This window comes from Cervus canadensis, chromosome 5 (assembly GCF_019320065.1).
Source record: "Cervus canadensis isolate Bull #8, Minnesota chromosome 5, ASM1932006v1, whole genome shotgun sequence".
Taxonomy (NCBI): Eukaryota; Metazoa; Chordata; class Mammalia; order Artiodactyla; family Cervidae; genus Cervus; species Cervus canadensis.
This window is the reverse complement of record NC_057390.1, coordinates 19,923,553-19,947,523: the sequence shown is the minus strand read 5'-3', so window position 1 is coordinate 19,947,523 and position 23,971 is coordinate 19,923,553.

Genomic DNA, 23,971 nt, shown 5'->3' with positions numbered 1-23,971 from the left:
CTTGTTGCAGAGCACAGGCTCTAGAGGGTGCAGGCTTTAGTAGCTGTGACATGCGGGCAACTTAGAAATGCCTTTTATCATAAAATAGAAATTATCAGCACCAACCCTCTCATTCGCTACCTACTATTTCTTCTCTTGTTCCTTACATTCTCCCCCATCCCTTACCTCTCTTTGTCTCTTCTTTCATTCTACCCCTTCATAAGAATTTAAGCCACTCATTTCAATCGTGTTGAGTCAGATGTTCTTCCTCTTGGATAAATCACTTTCCTTGTTTCCATGGCTGACTGGGTGAGCCTGTAACCTTTGGGTAACAATTTTGCCAGAGGTGTTGGAGAAAAGGAAGATGCATTTCTTCTCAGACATTTACCATTTTGTGATGGTTTTATAAGGCCATGCTGGACCTCCAGTATAGAGGCCAACGCAGGTAACCTTTACTGAGGGCTCACTGAGGACTGAGCGTGGTGAGCTTGCTTGCCCAGAGTCACTGGTAGGGGGCAGACTCAGGGTTCCACCCGGGTCTGTCTATCTCTGGAGCCTATGCTTTTAACCACTATACTGTACCGCCTTTCCTGCCAAGGTCAAGTGTAATAGGTTCATCCAAGGTAACTTTCCCTAGCAGTGTAGACATTCATGGTAGGTGTCACCTGTTATAGGTAGCTCTTGGAGGTAACATTAGACTATGGTTAGGCTTTCTATTCTAGACAAAGAGAAATGAGGGTGACATGGAAGGTTCCATTTGAATAGGCTGGAATAGCAGAAATAACCAAGATTCAGGGAGAAGATTCAGGGTGAAGTATATGACATCTGGTCACAGTATCTTAGAGCTGAGCTAGACTTTAAAGATGGTCTCCTCTAACTCCTTATTTGTAGTGAGGAAGTTGAAGATCTGAGAGGTTAAGTGAATTGTCTAAGGACACACAGTCAATTAGGTAGATGCAGTGCCAAGACTTAATTTTTCTTGATTCAGGATAAATTGATTTTCCACTCCACCTTCACTCTGCTTGGGGTTTACTTGTTATTAAGACATCTCAAAGATCAGAAAATTAAATTGTTTTTAACAATATAATTTCATGTTATCCAGTTCTGCTGAAAGTAATTATAACAAAATGCAAACAGATCTCCTAAATCCAGGGATTCCAAAATGTTCCTGCCTTTTGCTAAGCTAATATATAGAATTTCAAGGCCATATTTCATACCACATGAAGTTTCCAAAGAACTGGGCAATTTCCTATAAAAACTCACTTGTGTACAAATTGCCAAGTTGGAAAACTTGGGGTTTCCTGGCAACTCCGACTTTCCTTGTGCTCCAGGGAATTCAAACTCCTTGGCAGACAAGCTCTCCTGACCTCCTCCTCCACAATGGCCATGACCCAGCTCTGACTGACCGGCCCTTTCTGGTGTTCCCGCCTCCAGTGCTTACCTTTTGCAAGAACCTACAATCTTGCCTCCAACCATCATCAGCTGAATAAACTTAAATGGTAAATTCTTGGCACGGAGGGTCCACATTTTTTTAACATTAGAAAGAAAACTGGATTAGAACTCAGGCGAACTGACTTCTGGTTCAGGTTCAAATGCTAAGAAGTTCTTTAAATTAGTTCTTGATTTCTTCTTTCTGGTCCTTAGTTTCTTTGTGGGTAACATAGGGACAGTAATCCCCATCTACTTACTTTTCAGGGATGTTTTGGAGATTTTGAAAGTTAGACATCCACAGAATCGTGGAGATGAACTGTCTACTGAGTCCACCCCCCATGTTAGACTTGAGAAAACAGAGACCCAAAGGTTCTCCATCTCCGTCCCTTTTGCCTTTGAGGTTACAGAGGTTCTTGTTAATTTCAAAATTGAGACCAAGCTTCAGGTCTTCCTCAAATGTTCTTTCCCCACTCAGTGCTGCCTATGAAGATAAATGTGAAAGCATGCTGAACATTATAAATCATGAAACCGGCAACAGGGAATTATTTAAGTATTAATTGACTGTTTATAGAGTCAGCACTAATCACGTTTTTTTCATGCCTTTGCAGGGCTGTCAGTTCTCAGGAATGTCTAAAGATGGCAAAGATACTCTGTCTAAAGACAAATCCTTTCCCTTCCAGTAAATACAGGGAAAGCAGGAAGTTTAGCCAGAGATATTTAAGCTCAGTTTGCCTCCAGCAGCCATCTCTTGTTGCTCGAAAAAAAATATTATTGAGATACAAATCACATACCATAGAATTCACCATTTTATTCATTTATATATTTGGCTGCACCTCATGCATGTGGGATCTTACTTTTCTGACCGGGGATCAAACCTCTGCTCCCTGCAGTGGAAGCACAGGTCTTAACCACTGGACTGTCAGGGAAGTCCCGAACTCACCATTTTAAGGTGTACATGTTACCGTGTGACGAGCCTGTGACTATCACCACTATCTACTTCCAGAACATTTTCATCATCCTGCTGCTTTTCAAGTGACGTTTTGGTCAGGCTGTATGTCGTGGCAGGGAGACTTGGCTGTTGATTCAGGCACAGGGCTTCTGGCCCACGTGTAGTGCTCATGTTGGCAGAAATGACCAGGTATCCTAAGTTTGCCCTCTATTTGGAGATCTCCATGTCTACTAAAGGCTTAACTTCCTCAGAGATGGGCTGGGAGGAGGAATGAGATAAGCACCAAGCCTCATAATAAATCCTAACAATGAAAATCAGAAACTAAAAAGCAAAACTCAACCACCAAGGCTAAAATAGGAGGAAATGCCCCAGGCCAAGAGTGAATAGAGCTACAAGTGGGAAGTATGATTGGTTTAAAGATGCAAGGTTGGAAACCATCTGAGGGTTACAAGTTTCTGAGCAGGAGCCGCTGGTCCTGCAATAAACCTTTCTCTGCTCAAAAAAAAAAAAAAAAAAAAAAAAGATGCAGGGTTCAGGTGAGCTGCAGACCTTCCTGAGGCCATTCTCCTGTGCCCTGGACCTTTATGCATGCTGAATCACACCCTCATCCCCTCACTACCACTCAGATCTAAACTTCCTGGGTCCCTGGGCACCTCCTGCTGTAGGTGCCTGAACCCACGGTCATATTTCTCACCCTGTGGTTCTGTGACGACCTGCTTACTTGTCTGCACTCCTGAATAGACTATAAGCTTCTAAAGGGAAGAAGTCCTGCATTTTTAACCTACCCACCCTGGCACCACACACAATAAAGATTCATGATCAAGTTATTAAGTTGGTCATAAGCCCAAGTTTCTCTTTCTATATCCCTAAAATGCTCAAATTAAAATTGAGTATCAGGACTGTACCCAAACATCTTCAAAGTAGATAGACATATCAATAATGATGCTGGGTCAAAGCTGCCTTCCTGCAGTTTTCACAAAGTCACTCTAGTTCTGGTGCAAAGAAGAAGAGAGAACAAATCTCTGCCCACTTCTCTATAAGAACACTTCAGGTATTTGAAATGAGCCATCAAGTCTTCATGGCTTTTAATCTCCAGGCTAAACATATGTACTTTCTTCAAAAATTAAGCATAAAACATGGCTTCATTCACTCTTTCATTCATTCAGCACATATTTTTGAGCATGTTCTCTGTATAAGACACTGTGCCAAGGGACAGTGGGTAGAAGAGAGGGTATGAACCAGACTCTGCTCTAAAGAAGCCTAAAGACCAGGCTGGTCATGCTAATCTCACTCTTCAGAGTTTCTCTAATTTGTCAGTTGTTGTTGTTAGTCACCCACTCGTGTCCAGATTCTTTTGCAATCCCATGGATTGGGGTTTTCCAGGCAAGAATACCGGAGTGGGTTGCCACTTCCTTTCTCCAGGGGATCTTCCCAACCCAGGGATTGAACTTGTGTCTCCTGTCTGCATTTCCTGCATTACAGGCAGATTCTTTACTGCTGAGCTACTGGGGAAGCCTTCCTTTCCAAATATGGTTTCCAGAACTTAACTTTCTATTCCCTAGTGATCTGACCAGTACAGAGTTCAGAACTATTACTTCATCATATGGACCCTGTGCTTCCCAGAACTTCTGATTGTTCATATTTTTCTTAGGAAGTGCTCAGGATATATAATGTAGTATGTGTTTGTGTATGCACATGGATGCACATGCTCATGTATGTGATATAAGAAGATATTTGGCTAAAATTTTTGTAAGACTGTCTGTCCTTTGTGATTAAACCAAATATGTGGTTTTGGTATTTCTGGTGATATTAATAAAAGATCAAGTCAAAAAGATTCTTATCCTGCCAAACAAACAAACAAACAAAAAAGCCTAACCCTTAGGAATAAACAGATTGTAATCTTCATATCAGACTGAACTCATAAGGTTGGACAGCTTTTTTTTTTTTTTTAAAGGACATTTCACACTGTCACTAATGGTTCTTTATGGTGTTTCTGAAAATAATTGGAAGAGAAGCACGGCCATCTGGCATGTGACTAAAGCTGTTTCTAATTATGAGGGGCTGTTGTCTTTAACGCAGAGTAGACAGTGGGCTACCCTTGATGGCTCCTCTGTAATGATGCTTGCCCAGGACCCGGCAACCTCCAGCCTTCACCTAGTTAAAGAATGTGGGCTGGGCCACCTCATTTTAGCTTCTGACCTGAATAACTTCGGTCCTTAAAATCCGTCAGGCTTTGGGCTTTTTTTTTTTTCTTTTTTTCCCTTTGGGGCTTTACTTTGAGACTGAAAATGTGAATTTTTTGGTCATGCTGTTTCCTGGGTACTTTCCGTATGTGCGGGAGACAGACTCAGCAGAGCCTGGAAGGTCAACAGAAAAGAAAGTGCTTCTCCTCTGTGACAACAGGGATAAATGTGGGAGAGCTCCGTGAGACTTGGGTGGTCAGGAGAGCCAGGAATGGTTCCAGAAAAAGCAGAGTGTGTGAGACTCATTCTGTCCTCTACCAAACATAATTTGTAGAAGGCGTTGTGCTGAGCATTCATAAATTGCTAATTTCACTGTTTAATATTTTCCAATCATTTTTCATGGCCTAACCACTCTTTACTTGCCCAGTATTTATTAGGCACTGACTGTGCCAGGAACTTCAAACTTCAGAAATAACTAATATCCTAAGTGCTGTGTTAAGAAAGATCTGCAGCTTTTTGTTCTCCCCCATAAGCCCCAACGCACAAACGGTGCTTCACTCTTTGCCTATGGGTACAGTGACCATAGTGACCACCAGTGCTCTGGTGAATGACAATTGAATGAAAATATTTTTAAAGCTAACAAACATTTTTTTTCTGACTATAATGTTCACACCAAAGAAATCCTTTGTTATATATTCTCACTAAATAAATTTAGCAAATAAAGATAAGTTCAAAGCAGGAAATGAAAATCATCCTTTCTCCACTATGCAAAGATAAGCACTGATTAAAATGTGGGTGTCTACACCTCTGCATTTATCTAGATCTGGTTTTCTTTTACTACAGTTTTCTAGCCGGCTTTTAAAATTACTTAATTATTTTATTTTTTAAATTTTTGATGAAAATGTGGGTGTCTACGCCTCTGCATTTATCTAGATCTGATTTTCTTTTACAACAGTTTTCTAGCCTGCTTTTAAAATTACTTATTTTATTTTTTAAATTTTTGAGTGCTGCGCTTAGGCTTTCTCTAGTTACAGCAAGTGGGGTCTACTCTCTAGTCGTGATGCTTCTCTTGTTGCGAGAGCATAGGCTCTAGTCGCATGGGCTTCAGTAGTTGCCATCATGGGTTCTAGAGTGCCAGAATAGCCTGCTTTTTAATGTAACAGTATATTGTGAACATTACTGTGAGCCACTGATTTTTTTCCCCACAATGAAACTGTAATAGCTGCATGATATTCCATTGTATCTATGTACCAAAATTGATCTAACTAGCTGTATATTATTGGGTTCTTGGAATGTTTTTCTTTTTTTACACACAAACACACATGATAAATATTGTTATCTCTAACTCTTTATTCCTTTTTTTCCCATTCATAAATTCCCCATTTAATCCCCAGAGAAGACTGTCTGGATAAAAGAATAAGCCCCAAATTTAAACCTTTTGGAACATACTTGCTTTCGTGCTAAGTAGCATGTAACTCTTTGTGACCCCATGGACTGTAGCCTGCCAAGCTCCTCTGTCCATGAGTTTTTCCAGGCAAGAACACTGAAGTGGGTTGCCATGCCCTCCTCCAGGGATCTTCCTGACCCAGGGATTGAACCAGCATCTCCCATGTCTCCTGCATTGGCAGGCAGGTTCTTTACCACCAGCACCACCTGGGAAGGCTGGAACATACATAGAGAAATTTTGGATTCTAACGAGTAAGGTCTTTGTTCCCAGCTCTAACCCAATTGTGTGACCTCGAGCTTAATTACCGTGTCTATAAAATAGGGAACATGATCCTACACCCCATTGTTTGCTAGGGCTTCTGGAAGATTCCCCATCCTTAGGAGAGCCAGAAGAAGGGACAGTCTCTCTCCCTGGACATAGTCATGGGCAAATGTCAGGCTTGACCATGTTGCTGCAATAGTCATATGACGCCCCTGCCCTAGCCTGAGAATTAAACTGAACACAGACGAGGCCACGCTGTGCATAATGGGGAAGCGGGGCTACAGTCCCTGAAGGGTCAGCCTTGAAGACCATCTGCCCTACCCGCTGAGACCCAGTTCTAGTCGTGTGCACTCTTGTAATCAGTCAACTTGAACTATAACCCCAATCCTGATTGTCATCTTTTTATTTTCTTCCTTAATTATAGAAAATGTTTTTTAATAATCTCTTATAGGTTTCCTTCCAGTTTCGTGTATCCTCCCTTTCCCAACTTTCCAAAATAATTATGGCTCAAGGGAATATGTGACTGAAGAAGATAGTGGCTAGGCCAGCAATTCAGAAATGACTCATTTAAATCTGCTGAGCTGAAACAGCCCAAGTCTGGCTTTCCAACTGGTTACAGAGTCAGGTTTTTTTTGCATTGGAAAGAAACATAGCGCTCAACAGGACCTGATCCCGTGATCCCATTTTGTAGATGAGACAACTGAGGTTTCGGCAGATTTATGGTGATCTGCTCTAAAGTCCATGGGTGCTCCCCAGGCAGCAGCTGCGAGAGTCTTAACTGGAGTGTCCGTTTGATTCCTGCCACGTTTCAGTGGGGAATTTAAGCAAAAACGGACCATAATTGATTCTTCACATCCTTTGTGTCCTGCCAAATCAAACCATCCTATTGATAGTAAGAACCCAAAGAACAAAGCTCCTATCCACCACACTGGAAATCCAGTCTTCTTTTAGTCCCTTACTAGTGATGTTTTCTAGAAGTTCCCAGGGAGGGAGCTCACAAATAATCCAGACTTCTTTCTGAAGCTCTACAACGCCTCGTTCTTGGTCTACACCTATCGTTGACCATCTGCTACTTTGACTATTATTTCTCTGTACTCCTGGGTACATGCTACTGCCAACTGCCCCCAACATCATCTCCATTCAGCCCATGGGTCACGGCCACGCTCTTCTGACTGTCCCTGGATGGCCAGCTACTCATGTTCTTCCTCCTCAGTCTTGTTTCTCATGGCTTCTCATCCTGACTGGGTTCCCCCAACAGAGCTGGAGCTCCACTGGGTGGCTGTTCCTGTCTCACTCAGCCTGGTCCTCCAGAGAGAACATGTGCAGTCGGGCATGGGTTTTACCAGGGCTGGTTCTGACGCAGTATCAAGCTGCATGGGATTTCATCTCTCTCCAGCATCCAGCTCGGCTAGGCTGCTTCTTCACATGTGGTGTTTCTCAGAAACCTCATTTCCAAATTACAGGGTGGGACTAGAGCAGGAATTCTCAATGTATGAAGAAAAGTTAGGGGTGGAGATTGGGCATCCATGAACTCTTGAAAATTATAAGAACTCTTGTAAATTGTAAGTCAAAGTTTTGTGTAAAATAACATAGGATCAAAATCCTCTAATTTTTGTCAGAGTGTCAGAGGTCTGTGACCCTATAATGGTTGAGAAGCACTGGTTTCTAAACCAGCTGGTCTTTAAAGCTGTTTAGGTTTTAGTGTTCTCTGACCCCATGATTTACCAAAAACAAAATCATTCAGTGACTCTCACAAACTGCTCTATTACATTCCTAAGTGGGTACATGAGTTTATGCAAGAATTTTTAGCCTTAATTGCACTGTTGATGTTATATATTTTAAGAGAATAACAAAGGATTAGCAGTTGAAGCTTTTATTAGCAAGACATTAGTGTTCTATCTCATAAAAAGATTATTTATTCTAACCTCAAGTATTGTAAATATTGGGAGATCTTTCTTTTCATTAAAAAAAAAGGTCTCTGAAACTATACTGACTAGAAGAATGGTAGGAAAAGGATGGTACCTAGAATTGCCTCCCTTTCCAACTGCTCTACCAAGAAGTAGAAGGCCTCAGGGAGAGGGTCTTCCTTCTTCCTCTAGGTATAACTGGTTGTTCCCCAAGCATTTTCACATTAGTGAGGGGCACAGTCACCAGTTTTATGGGAAGTTGTGGTGACCTGTGGCTGACATTGTCAATTGGTCAAATGATAAGAGGTGAAATATAGATGATTGTTTAACTACAACTGGAAGACAGAAGTAGAAAAGTGACACAGAAATCTTCGTATACTACTTATAGTAAAAACTAGAAACATTAGCATTAGCCCGGCCATTGAAAACACAATTAGAAAGATGGTAATGATAACCCTATATGCAAAACAGAAAAAGAGACACAGATGTACAGAACAGACTTTTGGACTCTGTGGGAGAAGGCGAGGGTGGGATGTTTCGAGAGAACAGCATGTATATTATCTATAGTGAAACAGATCACCAGCCCAGGTGGGATGCATGAGACAAGTGCTCGGGCCTGGTGCACTGGGAAGACCCAGAGGAATCGGGTGGAGAGGGAGGTGGGAGCGGGGATCGGGATGGGGAATATACGTAACTCCATGGCTGATTCATGTCAATGTATGACAAAACCCACTACAATATTGTAAAGTAATTAGCCTCCAACTAATAAAAAAAAAAAAAAAAAGAAAAGAAAAGAAAACACGATTTAAGTGTGACATTTAGAGGAACCTGTCAATTTTTCTTCAGTTGTGGTAAAATACACATAACATCTATCATCTTAACCATTTCCAAGTGTTCAGGAGTTTTAAGTCCATTCACGTTGTTGTGCAACCAATCTCCAGAAATCTTTGCATCTTGCAAAACTGAAACTATACATGACATCCCCATGACTTATTTATTTTATAACTGGAAATTTGTACCTTTTGACCCACTTCATTCATATGACTGGACTATTGACTCATTCAGACAGCTTCACAGGCAAATGCTCTTGTCCACTGCAAGTCAAAACCCCACCTGCAGAGCCCACCAGGAGGTCTTCTTCTAAGGCTCTACTAGACACGCCAACTCACAAGACTGTCATGTCACATGGGGCACCATCTGACTCAGAAGGTAGCATGGGCCAGGATGCAGAGTGAGCCAGGTGGACACATCCAGCATTTCTCTCCTGCAGGACCTAGCAGCTGACCACAAAACCATCCCTCTATATCCTCAAGCTATTCTCCTGGGCCCCAGGTGAGACTCAGATGTAAAGCAGTGAGACTCACATCAGGAGGGTATGGAAGCCACTCTGAATTGGAAGACTTGTGCTCCATAGCTAGCACTTAATATCTTTTGGAAGAACTCCATGGGCATAGCTTCTATGGTCCCCAGAGTGTCGTGCCAGTGGTAAAAGTCACTGCCCTTAGGGAAACCCAGGAATAGGGCTTCCAACCTGGTACTTACACTGTCCCAGTCCAGATACAGTTTACCAACCAGGGCTATTTCTTTACTTTTTTTTATCAGGTCTCCAGGGAAATGGTGCTAGGAAGTTTACCAAAAATTGAATGTTCAGGCTGAAGGGGAAACAATTTTATCATGCTTTTAGTCATAGTCCTTCAAATGGTTAAATGATAATTTCTGGCAAAACATCTGGTTAAATTGAAAGGAGTCAGAATGACGCACTGATATGAAGAACTAAATCACACGATGAAATCTGTCATCTCTCACTGGCTACAGCTCTGTTCCCCAACTCACAGACTGACAACGAAAGAGCTATAATTAGAGGCGCAGATGCCTGACAACATGCCCATCAAACATCACAGTCTTTCCTAAGAGAAAGAAGAGGTAGCACGTGGAACGGGAAGAAAAGGGATGTTGATCTAGGAAGGAGGTAATAGAGAAAGGGGAAGGCACCAGGCATATTTTCCTGGCAGTAGCTGCTCCCCAGCAGCAAAGAGAAGCTCTTTGAGATGCTGGATGAGATTCCACATGGGTAGGGAGGGGAATTAGGGCAGTAATTTGTGAATTCTCCACTCTTGCTAGAGAAGAATCTCTTGTCTTCAAAAGAGGAAAGTAATTAACCGTACCGTCATTCTGCAGGGGCTTTGAATTGCAAATAGACAAACTGTGGACCTCCTACGAGGGAGCGGTTCTGGGCTAGAACCTTACCCTGTTTCTACCCCCTGTTTGTAAGGTCAGCATTTGTGGGCAAAGTGGACTAGATACATGTCTCTATACCTCTTGCTCTTTTGCCGAAGACAGGAATTCCTCTTTCTGCATATTAATACAGAAAGCTTTTCTGGATCTTTAATTATGACAAGGAGGTCATGACAAGAAAAACCTGAAAGATGGTTACAAAGTCACTGTCATGCTGGGAACAATTAGAAGATGAAGAAGAGGTTCTTGAGAAGCAGCTGATCCATGAGTGAGGGAAGAGCTGGTTTGACAGATGGAAGTGGGAGGTTTGGCCTGACTTGAGGAAGGTCCTCTATGAACACTGAAGCCAGGAGAGGTTTCCCATTGAGCTGAACTCAAGAGTAGGGTCTGGAGAAAGTAAGCAAAGGGCCTCCTTCTCTGGCAGAAGGAACTCAGAGCAAGACTGCCAGTCTCTACTGAGATAAGGAGAAAGAAATAAGAAGGGACTTCCCTGGTGGTCCAGTGGTTAAATATCTGCCTGCCAATGCAGAGGACATGGGTTTGATCCTTGGTCTGGGAAAACTCCACATGCCTCGGGGCAACTAAGCCTGTGCACCACAACTGCTGAAGCTTGTGATCTAGAGTCTGTGCTCTGCAACAAAAGAAGCCAGTACAATGAGAAACCCACGCACCACAACTAGAGAGTAGACCCCACTCGCTGCAACTAGAGAAAGTGTGCTCACAGCAATGAAGACCCAGCACAGCCAAAAATGAATAAATAAATAAAGACTTTAAAAAAAAACATTAAAAAAGAAGAAATAAGAAGTGATGTCTGTGTTGGGGAGGGATTGAATGGGGGAGGGGTGGGCATCAGCTGTGACAGTAGCCGAGCAAGATCAAACATTTGCTTGGAACTTGAATAAGCCAGAATAGAGCTCCCATCCAAAGTGTCTTCATAAAGAAGCAAAGCTTCAGGAGGACAGTTTTCTTCTCTGTAACTCCAGGCTCTGGAAGCACTTAGCATTGAGTAAGCTTTTCAATACCACTGAACAATTATGGCCAGTAAGGAAGGCTGCTGGATGCCTCACTATTGAGAAACCTATTTTCCCCAACTTTTCCAGACCATTCTGAGTTTCTGACTCATGGCCAACCAATGAACACTGATTTTTAGATCAGAAAATGTGCTCACTCTAGGGATGGGAAGAGTCATAATGCATGAGATGGGGCCACAGGATCTTGGGAGGCAACAACAGATATGACATTGAAAAGAGCAGGAATCTCCTTTCATGTGTGTGTGGGGGAGGGGGGAGAAGGCATGCACGCATGTGCATGTGTGCAAATCCTCCAGGGTTCTCTCTGGACCCATATATGTTTATTTTATTTTATGTTTAGTTTGGTGACATCTGGCAGCATTCAGTCTCTCCTCCAAGCTAATGCTCCAAAAAACTAAGGTGACCCTGTGTCACTAAATCGTCACCAGCTGTGTCGTGCTTGAGGTCTGTTATTAATATCAGACCTGAATGTTATTTACTAACCAAACATTGCTTATTAATCATTTACAGGTATGTGGTGAAGCTTAGAGTTAAGCCCCCAAAGACAACGCCCTGGCAGCACAGAATTTATGGGCTGTAACAAAGGGAATAACAATAGAATGGGAGCAGTGCCACCAGGACACAGATGGAATGGGCGCAGGAGAACGTAAACACCCAAGCCCTGGCCTAGTGCACTGCTCCATTTAAGCCTTTTAAGATGTTGAGACAAAACGGCTGGCAGGAACCTTTAAGGAAAGGAAGCAGTTAATGTCAGAAGAAATCCAGATCTCTGAAAGTGAGGATGAAGCCTAAGTCTGCAGAATCAGGCAGTTAGTCCCTGTTTCTACCCTCAGCTAACAGCCAGAGGGAACTTGGCTGGCAGACCTCACCTCTCTCCTGTCCCTGGAGCTCATCAGGGGCTGGGTCAAGTTCACTGGAGGTGTTCTCTCTAAATGCTACAGAATGTCACACCACCTGTGAGCCTTCTGCCAGAGGGCATTTGAGAAGAGCTGTAGGTCAGCAAACCATCATGTTCCTTCCCTTTACTCCTTTCTTCGCATTCCGAGAGTGATGGTGGAGACCAAAGGAAGGGTCCCTGGTGGCCTTATTCGAGGGAGGGGAGCTGGGAGGGTCCACTTTCCAGAAACCTTGGTGGAAGGTACTAGCTACTTTGGTAGCAGTACTAGGAGGCTGTCTCCCCGGAAATGTGGACTGAAGTTACACTGGGTTTGAGAACTCACCAGTGACAAAAGCGATCCTGGTTGAAATAGAAGGAGGAGCCTAGAGCTTTGGAACACACACAAGTATTCATTCATACTGTGTATGTGTGTGCATGTACATTTGTGAACAGGTGCTCACAATCATGAAACCAGCTCATCTCACCAAACTATTCTTGCTTTTTATTTCTCAAATTGCAGTAGAAACATTTGATCAGGGTAGGTAGGGAAAGAAAACAGAAAGCACAGAAAAGCATAAAGAAAAAAATAATCCCATCACAGAGAGAAACATTTAGTATTTTGTATCTGGCACTCCGGTCTTGGCAGATTGAAAGTTCTTTATGCTGTTTTTCAACATTGGGGATCCTCCTTAATGTGCTGTTTTCTTTATCTTAACAATGTACTGCGGACTATTTTAAGTTAAGGATGTATTGTGAATGGGCCCCCACGTTCCCAAGGTTTTCAGTGCTGGTCTAGTGTTCTCTGTCTGCATGGACCCAGTCAGACATTCAGGATAAATGCATTTACTCATAACCTTGGCTCAAGATATAAGTAGAACTGATTAGATCTTGACTTGCACCCTACGACCCCCAAAATCCCAAGACACCAGTATTTTACTGAGCACTGGGGGGCGCAGTGCAGGGCTGCCTGTGTGCTCTCTTTCTTGTGAGTGTTTCTGGGAGGAGTGACCATTCTCTCTCTCTCTGCTCATTTGTAGCCTATTATTTGCCAGACCCCCCCCCCCCCCCCCCGCCCATGTGTGTTTTAGCATTTCTGAGTGGTTCAGAACCATAATGGGGAGGCGGGGAAAGATGGGGTTTCTTTACCCTTTAGGAAAATTGCAAGTGTCTCCTTCTTGGTGTCAGCCTGCAGGCATTCCCTGGGTTTGAACAGCCACCATCACATTTCCAGAACCAGTGACAGAAAAAGCTTGGCTGTGGGGTTGAGGGTGGGGAGGCTGTGGGGCGGTGAGCCCTCCTCTTATCTGCTACCATTTAAAACCATCTGGGGGCAGGGAGGCAATTTGCTCAACCCTTCAATTCTGTGACCACACACATTCTCTAGAGATGTTGATTAGCTGCACAGGGGGGATAAATCTTCTTAGAAGAGTTAAAAATGTTTGCAGTTTTCTTTGCTTTCCCTCCACTGATTCTCTACAAGAAGGTGTTGTGGTCTCTGTAAACCATGTCTCAAAATTTCCCCTGGGCTTCAACTTTTTCCTCACAATCTCCCCTTGCTACTAGGAAATGCAGTTGCCTGAGGTGGCTTTTCTTTTCTTCCCTGGTCTAATTCCCCAGATAATCTGTGGGCCCATGTCTCACGGGGGAGGAAGGGAGGAAGAGAGGAAGAGATGGCTCAAGTCCTTCATGGGGTCATTCTTCTGATCCAGACAGTCCAGCCTACTCAGCCCTGGTGCCGGGGGCGGTGGATGAGGGGCGGCCCAACTCCTGACAAGACCTTCTGAGAGTTGTACATATACAGGACAGAAAACCAGAGGACCTTTTCTTTTTCAGAATATTTCCCTGTTTTTTCTTTTTATTTTTTCCTCTGGTCAATAAACAGAAGAAAGAGAAAATGAGATTGTTTAAAACTAGGGAAAGTGAGGAAAAGCAGGATGGGAACCCATAACAGATAATAATGACCAACAACAGGTTACAGTTGATGGTGCTTTACGGCTTACAAAGCAATTTCATATCCTTTACCTCAGCTTCTCACAGCCTGAAGATAACAGTGAACAGGCAGTCTGGTGATCTTGGTAGCCACAGACCAGGAACTGCAGGCCTGTAGTGGATGCTGTGGTCTGTCACTCAGATGTACCTGCAGGAGACAGGAACTCTTTCCCCGGGCTGTGGGGAGTGCTGGCCTCTGATGGCCACAACTGAGTCCCTCAGTGGGAATTGTCCTCTGTGGCTGCGATCTGCCTCACCCAAGATTTCATTCCCTTCCAGGGCTCTTGCTTTGATTCTGAACAACTTTAAAGGGCCATTCCAGCTCCAGGATACCCTATAGGATCAGCTGCATTTGAGTTCAACAAATGGGATTTTATTCTTGTACTGCTTTATTGACCACACCAAAGCCTTTGACTGTGTGGATCACAACAAACTGTGGAAAATTCTGAAAGAGATGGGAATACCAGACCACCTGACCTGCATCTTGAGAAATCGGTATGCAGGTCAAGAAGCAACAGTTAGAACTGGACATGGAACAACAGACTAGTTCCAAATCAGGAAAGAAGTACGGCAAGTCTGTATATTGTCACCCTGCTTATTTAACTTATATGCAGAGTACATCATGCAAAATGCCAGGCTAGATGAAGCACAAGCTGGAATCAAGATTGCCAGGAGAAATATCAATAACCTCAGATGTGCAGATGACACCACCCTTATGGCAGAAAGTGAAGAGGAGCTAAAGAGCCTCCTGATGAAAGTGAAAAGAGGAGAGTAAAAAAGTTGGCTTAAAGCTCAGCCTTCAGAAAACTAAGATCATGGCATCTGGTCCAATCACTTCATGGCAAATAGATGGGGAAATAATAGAAACAGTGATACACTTTATTTTTTTTGGGCTCCAAAATCACTGCAGATGGTGACTGCCACCATGAAATTAAAAGATACTTGCTCCTGGGAAGAAAAGCTATGACCAAACTAGATAGCATATTAAAAAGCAGAGACATTATTTTACCAACAAAGGTCCATCTAGTCAAAGCTATGGTTTTTCTAGTGGTCATGTATGGATGTGAGAGTTGGACTATAAAGAAAGCTAAGTGCCGAAGAATAGATGCTTTTGAACTGTGGTGTTGGAGAAGACTCTTGAGAGTCCCTTGGACTGCAAGGACATCCAGTCCATCCTAAGGGAAATCAGTCCTGAATATTCATTGGAAGGACTGATGCTGAAGCTGAAACTCCAATACTTTGTTCACCTGATGTGAAGAAATGACTCATTTGGAAAGACCCTGATGCTGGGAAAGATTGAAGGCGGGAGGAGAAGGGGATGACAGAGGATGAGATGGTTGGATGGCATCACCAATGCAATGGACAGGAGTTTGAATAGGCTCCGGGAGTTGGTGATGGACAGGGAAGCCTGGTGTGCTGCGGTACATGGGGTCGCAGAGTCGGACATGACTGAGCAAATAAACTGAAAACTGCATTTTCTTCACTCAATAACTCATCATGGTTATCTCCCCATATCGTTGAATGTAGACATACAGTCTTTAATGGTTGCAAAATATCCCGTTGTACAGATATCTCTATTTATTTATCCAACCTCCTATTGCTGAACATTTAGATATTTCCCAGTTATTTGCTATCAATTATAAAGTTTTTGTTGAACATCTTTGTATAAACCTCTAAATGGCAACCCATTCCAGTACCCTTGCCTGGAAAATCCCATGGGAGGAGCCTGGTAGGCTACAGTCCATGGGGTCTCAAAGAGTTGGACATGACTGAGTGACTTCACTTCACTTCACTTCTCAAAAGATGTCTGGCTATCTTTAGGATGAATTCATAGAATGACTCAGTCAAAGGACACTGCCCTCCAGAAAAGTGGTAACAATTTACATTCCCACTTCAAGTATTGAGAAAATCCCCAAATCCAGCTGTCTCAGTTCAAACTCATGATGATTAAACTCAAATGGACCGGCAGCACTACAATCCTTCTACACATCCCTACATAGTTTGCTTTTCTGCTTTTTTAAGATAATTTTTAAAATCTCACATCTGCTTAACCCCTCCACATCCCTTTCCTCTCTCACATGCCCAGCTGTTGTCCTGTTTTAGGTATGTCCAGTTTCATACCTAAAAAATTCGAAGCTATCGAGGGCAATGGGCTTTCCTGGTGGCTCAGATAGTAAAGTATCTGCCTGCAATGCAGGAGACCTGGGTTCGATCCCTGGGTTGGGAAGATGCCCTGGAGAAGGAAATGGCTACCCACTCCAATATTCTTGCCTGGAGAATTCCATGGATAGAGGAGCTGGGCAGGCTACAGTCCATGGGATCACAAGTGTCAGACATGACTGAGCAACTAATATACACTAGGGCAACACTCCCCCATCTCCTTTATTTGAGCCACCCTGTGCAGCTTGAAGGATCTTAGTTATTGATCCAGATATTGAACTCAGGCCCATAGCAGCAGAAGTAGAGTCCTAGCCACTGGACTGCCAGGGATTTCCTGAGGGCAGCAAGGTTATCTGTCCACCCCAAATCAATACAAACACACACACACACACACACACACACACACACACACACACACACACACACACCATGCACTGTAATCTGGAATTTGTTTTCTCTGTCTTCCTCTTTCACTGTGGCAAAGGGTCTACGTGCCCAGCAATGGTTAACACTTTCCTTGAACCACATCAGCATAACTACTCAAGGACTTCTTTCCTGCAGTATTTTCTTTCTCTCCTACATCCTCATTATCATCTCTTTCTTTCTGTCTCCTGGATCATTCTCAAAAGCATAAAAAAAATCTCCTCATCTCCCATCTTAAAATACAAACAAATCAAAAATAATAAAATGAAGGGAAAGCTCTCTGTTGAGCCCATGTTTCCTCCAGCCTTCACTCCATTCTCTCAGGTTCCCTTCACAACAACCAAGAAAGAAAAATACATACAGATCAATGTCTTATCATTCATCCACTCATTCAATAAGTATTTACTGAACATCTACTATTTGCCGGGCACTGACAGAAGAGAATGGTGCAAGAGATAGACAAGGTCTCTATTCTCAAGAAACTTGAAATCCAATGGCAGAAACAGATATAACCAGGCAGATTGCAATGGAAGCCAGTTAGAACAGAGAGACAGTGATGGGCTTGAGAGCAAGGGAGCTCAGGTGGGCCCCTGCTCTAGAGAGGAGGGTCAAAGAATGGTGCTCTGAAACAACATATCTGATGCAGCCAACCATGCAAAGATCAAGGAGGAACTTTCCAGGCAGAAAAGAACAGTAAGCCCTGAAACTGTGAGGCAAGAAAGAACTCTGACATTTGAGGCACTGCAAGGGGATCACAGAGCAACAGCAGTGCATGAAGAAAGGTGAGAAGGGTCCAGATGAGGTAAGTGGCAGTTTGGAGGTGGAAATGTATTATAAATTCTTTGGGAAAACATTAAAGAGTTTCAAGCAACACGCTTAGAACTTAGTTTTATTTTTTTAATTTTTCTTGAGCTAACCTGTGGAAATTGAGTTTTATGGGAATTCAAACAACTGGCTGGAAAATCATCTTTTTTTAAATTGAGTCAATTGAAAACTCCAAGAATACAATGGTATATTCATTAAAACAAAGAACCGTCTCAAAAATGCAAATATTCCATACTCATGGCAGAGGTGAGTCTATCATCAAGGCCTTGAATGGGTTATTACATGTGAAGCCCACTTTTTTTTAAAAAACGCTTTAACTTTACGAGAGGTTTTTGGTTTTGTTTTTTAAGGAAAAGGGAAAATCAGGTTTGTGCCTCTGGAAAAAAAATTTGGCCTGGGTTCTAAACAAACACACGTAAGATTCTCTAATCTTCTTAGATTCGTAAATGAGCTATTTCCTTAAGCACAATTAGGAATGGCTTATTTTCTCAATTTTAAGTGAGTTTCTGAAATATATCACGTGACACAAAGGATAATGGAAACTAGAAGCTGCTCTTTCTAGGTCACGAATCATACCATCTTGCTTTTCTTCTATAATTTGCTGCTACTAATGTCCGAAATCTAAGACCACTGCCACGAATTAACTTACAATTCCTTACACGTGGAGAGGACACACAGCAACTCAGCACTTTAGGTGACTGTTTACATCATTCACATAGTGATCAGTTGGGAAATGCTTTGTGTATTTAAGATCCTCCTTTCAGAACTTTTGGATTATCCATGTGATATGCCTTTAGGATAAAAAAAGCTGGGGGTCGGAGCTCATCTGGATTTGTTTTCAGATAGCTTAGTCAGTAAAGAATCTGCCTGCAATGCAGGAGACCTGGATTCGATTCCTGGGTTGGGAAGATCCCCTAGAGAAGGAAATGGCAATCCACTCCAGTATTCTTGCCTGGAAAATCCCATGGACAGAGGAGCCTGGTGGGCTATATAGTCTATGGGGTCGCAAGAGTCGGACATGACTTATTGACTAAACCACCACCACCACAGCTTAATACACATTTGTACTAAATATGTAAAAATATGTCACATAGACACATGCATAGATGATTGCACCCCCAAACAACGACAGGTGAGGAATGTTTTTCATGTATACGCACACATTCTACTGGCCTTCTGGCTTCATCTTTCCCTTCCCTTCAGATTTTGTAAAGCAGTTTTGACTCCTGCATTTTCTGGGCTAATTATTCCAGAGGATTTAAAACTTTCGCCATTGAGGTTGTGGTTGGTGCTATTACGACTCTAAGATAAACATTTTCTCTCATTTCACAATGCTCAAGAGTCTCAAGGAAAAGTTTTAAATCCAAAGAAGTGTCACCAGGGCCCTCGGAGCTCAGGGAAGACACTGCTTCTTCCTGTGTCACAAACACCTTGCAAGTCATGGAATTCTGCCACCAACGTCTCCTCGTGCTGATAAACAGACATCTACAGAGCAGAGGTGAAGGGGTACCTATGTACTTGGTGTCACAATCATTACAGAAATTGTTGGGGGAGTTTGGGGGAGAATGGATACATGTATCCATATGGCAGAGTCCCTTTGCTATCCACTTGAAACTATCACAACATTGTTAATCGGTCATACTCCAATATAAAATAAAAAGTTTTTTTTTGTTTTTTTTTAATTGTTTGGGAGAGATTATGAGGTCAGATATCATATAACTTCCCCACATTCCTGGCTCTTTCCTCTCCTTCACCCCTACCTTTCCTGGACTCGAAATGTTCCTTCTCAATTCAGAAGGGAAAACGACTGACTGGCTTTTCCCCAAAGATGTTCTTATTGCACTTCCATTTCTCTGCTCTGATCTATTGACCTAAATGCTGGAGACACTTTTCTCTATCACCCACCAGCTTCTAACCACCACTGCCTTCCTCGGTCCCCGGCTTATCTGTGAGAATCAGCTTTGCCTTGTTCATGGTCATTTCTGAGATGTAATAAAACATAAAAGTAAAAACCCCTCAACCCTTCCTTTTTCTCTAAGCCAGCATTCCAACTGGGCTGGGAGGGGAAAGGTCAGCGTTTAGCCACCTCTCCCCTCTGAGACTTGAGATTTCATTCATTTCCCCTCCGGTTCAGGAATGCTGCTCCCCCATGGCACTTGTGGCAGCAAACAGGTTTTATCTGCTTTGTGTCTCAAGTGTTTATTTAACTTGTCTCAGCCTTCTCTCTCTTCTCACTCCGTGAGATGTTTTGTAAATTTGCATGTGTCATGCTTATCCCGATGTTAAAGACAAAGGACACTAACTACCCTCCAGTGAATTCCCAACCTCCTGCCTCTTGGTCACCAGAAATGACCTCTCCTCCTCTTCTGGCTTGTAGTGAGCTGGGGCCCACTAAAAGTGAATGTGTGCACCAACCACGCAGATTTTTCAAATATCTTTGGTGAGATAATTCACATATTTTAAGAAAAAGGTACCTCTGAGAACACAGTTATCTTGACCTTTGGTTCTTTCAATAGTTATATATCTTTAGCAAGATGGTGAGCCTTTTCAAATGAACTTGATCCTTTTCTGAAGGAATTGCTCAAAATGTGCAGAATCCTTGGTGCCACCTTCCCCGGAAGCACTAAAATCAAAGGTGGATCTCAGAACCTGTTTCTTTGTTATGTCACTCTTCATGACAAAATTTCTCTGTGTGTTTTGATTGTAAAACCTCTGTTGAATTTAAAATCACCTTTTCAACAGCATGGCTTTTCCATTTCTCTACCACTATGCTTAGGGCTTCTCTGGTGGCTCAGTGATAAAGAACCTGCCTGCCAATGCAGGAGATGCAGATTTGATCCCTGATCCAGAAAGATCCTCTGGAGAAGGAAATGGCAACCCACTCCAGTATTCTTGCCTGGGAAATCCCAAGAACAGAAGAGCCTGGAGGGCTACAGTCCATGGAGTCGCAAAGAGTTGGACATAACTTAGCAAATTAACAACAACCGCCACTGTGTGTAAAGGCTCTGAACCTAAACTTTTTTTCATTAGGCTAACTTTTTGAATTCTCATTCATTTAAAAATGAGAATCTGGTTTTCTGCAAAATCTCTACCTAGTAAAGAGTAAGGAATTTGTTTTAAATTAGAATTCACATTTAGTGAGAAAAGCCAAATCACACAGAATTTGATGTCTTCTAACAAGACTTTACACCAAAGGCAGCAAAGACCTAGAAGCATTCCAGGGTAGGGCAAGTGGAAATGTTCAAAGGCAGTTACGGGGACCTCCCTGGTAGTCCAGTGGTTAAGATTCTGTGCTTCCAATTCAGGGGCACGGGTATTGAGCCCTGGTCAGGGAACTAAGATCCCACATGCTGTGCAGCACGGCCACAAAATTAAGTAAGTAAGTAAACTGGGGGGGAAAGTAAATTAAAAAAAATAGGAAGTTATCATATACTGGAAGAAGGAGGAGTATAAGCAAATATAGCTAAATAGCAATTTTTGTTTTTTAGAGTTTCAGAAAAGCTCCCAAGCAACCTGAGTTGAGTCTGATTTACAAAACATACAGACAGGAGGGTCATTTGGCTGGTTCTAAGCCTGGCGAAGGATAAGGGCATATGTGGCCCCTTTAACTAAGTGAGTCTAGATCAACTTTGCCTACCACTCAAAAGCCAGCTTTCTCCTGGGACCTCCAAGCATCACCCTCAGTCCACAGCCTCCCTTTTATCACCAGCCTACGTGAACTTTCATGGGGGGGTGGGTGGGGATCTGCACTGCTCAACCCTGGCTGGCTGTGAACTTCTAACCCAAGGAGCATTCTTATCCCATTAGGATGAAATCCACAGGGTTCAACAACTTAATTCCTCTACGAACACTGAATGTATACCAGGTGCTGGGGGAAGGGAGAGGACAGCGGGGAGGCTGGGCTATACACATGATCAAGTCCCTGATGATTTCCAGGTCCTAAGAGTCTAGCTGAGCAGAGATATGCTGGATAGGAAACCAAAAATAACACCAGATAGAATAAAATCAATGCAATCACAGTGCAAATTGCTCAAGGGATCCAGAGGGGAAAACAATTCATTCCATGATGGGGAGGGGAGGAAAAGGAAAGAGAATTTTCACAGCAGCAAATGGGAAGGGGCACTTTTGGCTGAGAGAACAGCAGTGAAATGGAGCCTGTGTTTATAGACCACTTTTTAATAGTCTGGCGTGGCTGTGGGGGAAATTCGATAATTCGATGGAGAATGAGACAGATGTAGAGCCTCCACATGAAACTCTATAGTCGGGAGAGAGGGCAGTAAGTATCCTTTATATAAGTTGGGCAAATAAAAGTATTAAAAAAAAAAGTAAAAAAAAGATTTTCCTGGCTAGTGAAATCTTCAGGATTATAGAAGGGAATCAGATAATAATAACAATTATAATAACAATGGTGATTATTTTGTCAAGCTCGAAGTGGTAAACCACTTACATAGTCTTTTAGAGCTGAAGGAACTTTAAAGACCATCTCTGCCAACTCTCTTATTTTAAAAACAGATGAGGAAATTGATGACCAGAGAAAAGTGCATGCATGCTCAGTTGTGTCTGACTCTTTGCGACACCATGGACTGCTATCCACCAGGCTTCTCTGTCCATGTTATTTTCCAGGCAAGAATACTGGAGTGGATTGACATTTCTTACTCCATGGGGTCGAACCTGCATCTCTTGTGTCTCCTGCATTGCCAGGCAGATTCTTTAACCACTGCACCACCTGAGAAGCCTACAGAAAAGTCCCTTGTCTCAAATCCACAGCTAATTAGGGGCAAAGCAGGGTTGGAACACAGATCTCTTTCTTTCTAGACCTGGTCACTTTCCACTAAAATGTGTCAACCTGCACCCTCCTGGCTATTTTTCAGAGAAGAGGAAACAGTGAAACAGCAGTTGGCATTTAAGAGGTTTGCCTGATTCAAATGTATTCTTTTTAATGGCTGAGTAATATTCCATTGTGTATATGTACCATAGCTTTCTTATCCATTCGTCTGCTGATGGAGCTGAGAGAATAGCATTGAAACAAGTATATTATCAAGTGTGAAACAGACCTCCAGCCCAGGTTGGATGCATGAGACAAATGCTCAGGGCTGGTGCACTGGGAAGACCTAGAGGGATGGGATGGGGAGGGAGGTGGGTGGGGGGATCAGGATGGGGAACACAAGTAAATCCATGGCTGATTCATGTCAATGTATGGCAAAAACCACTACAATATTGTAAAGTAATTAGCCTCCAACTAATAAAAATAAATGGAAAAAAAAAAAAAGAGGTTTGCCTGAAGTCCCATAGCCAGTGGTGGCTCAGAGGGAACTCAGACCGAGGACATCAGAGACATCAAGCCAACACTCTCCTGTAAACATGCTTACTAAAATTAAACCCATTCACGAGGGGTGAAGCACGAGACAGAAGAGTGAGTGTGGTGATTAAAGCCCAAGAATGCATGTTTCTCCAGTCATGAGTTGGGTAAGAAACACGGGGGCTGCAGGAGTCTGCTTCGCCTCAGCTGCCATCCGGCCCCTCCACGCACAAGCCAAGCTGCAGGGAGCTCTCGTTCTCCACTGAGGGCTTAGCTGCAATATGGTTTAAATTAGACATTTCTTGCCTGAGTAGAACAAATCACTTAGGTTATACGCTGACAAAAAAGGAACAGTCTGCATGCTTGGAAAGCTTAGGGGGAATTAAATTATGTGCTGTCACTTCAGAGTTGTTCCTCTGTGCTCTCCACCAGCACCTCTCAATTGCCTGCAGGAGTCCTGGAGCCTTGCGTGCAAGCCGAGCCCTAACCCAGGGCTTAACATAAACTTCGGGCTCTCAGGTCATTGGGAAATAACAGGTATATCCGGTTGGGTCTTTTGTGCTTGTCTGCACGCAAATTAAAAGCTCGTGCAAAGCTGAACTCCTTGGAGCCTCTGGTTAGGGAGAAGGTATGATGCCTTGGAAGAGAATTCTCACACGATCTCTATTTGCTTTTTCAGGGAATGGGAGTGGAGGGTTGAGCTTGCTTATGGGAAATTCACACCTCTGGGCAGCTGAGCTCAGAAGGGGCGGGATGTGGAGGTGGCCTTGTGCCAGCTGGTCTGCTGGAAGCAAGAGTCTGAAGAACCCTATGTTGGAGCTTTGAAAGGGGGTAGATCTTGTAGATTTCAGGGAGGGGAGTAGAGGTGGGTGGGCCAATGCCTGTGCTTCCTGGCTGGGTCAACAGTGGCAGGACTCTTGGAAGGCCAGAGGGACCTTGTGTGGGGAGGGGAGGGGCCTGTAACTAAGGGAAGGA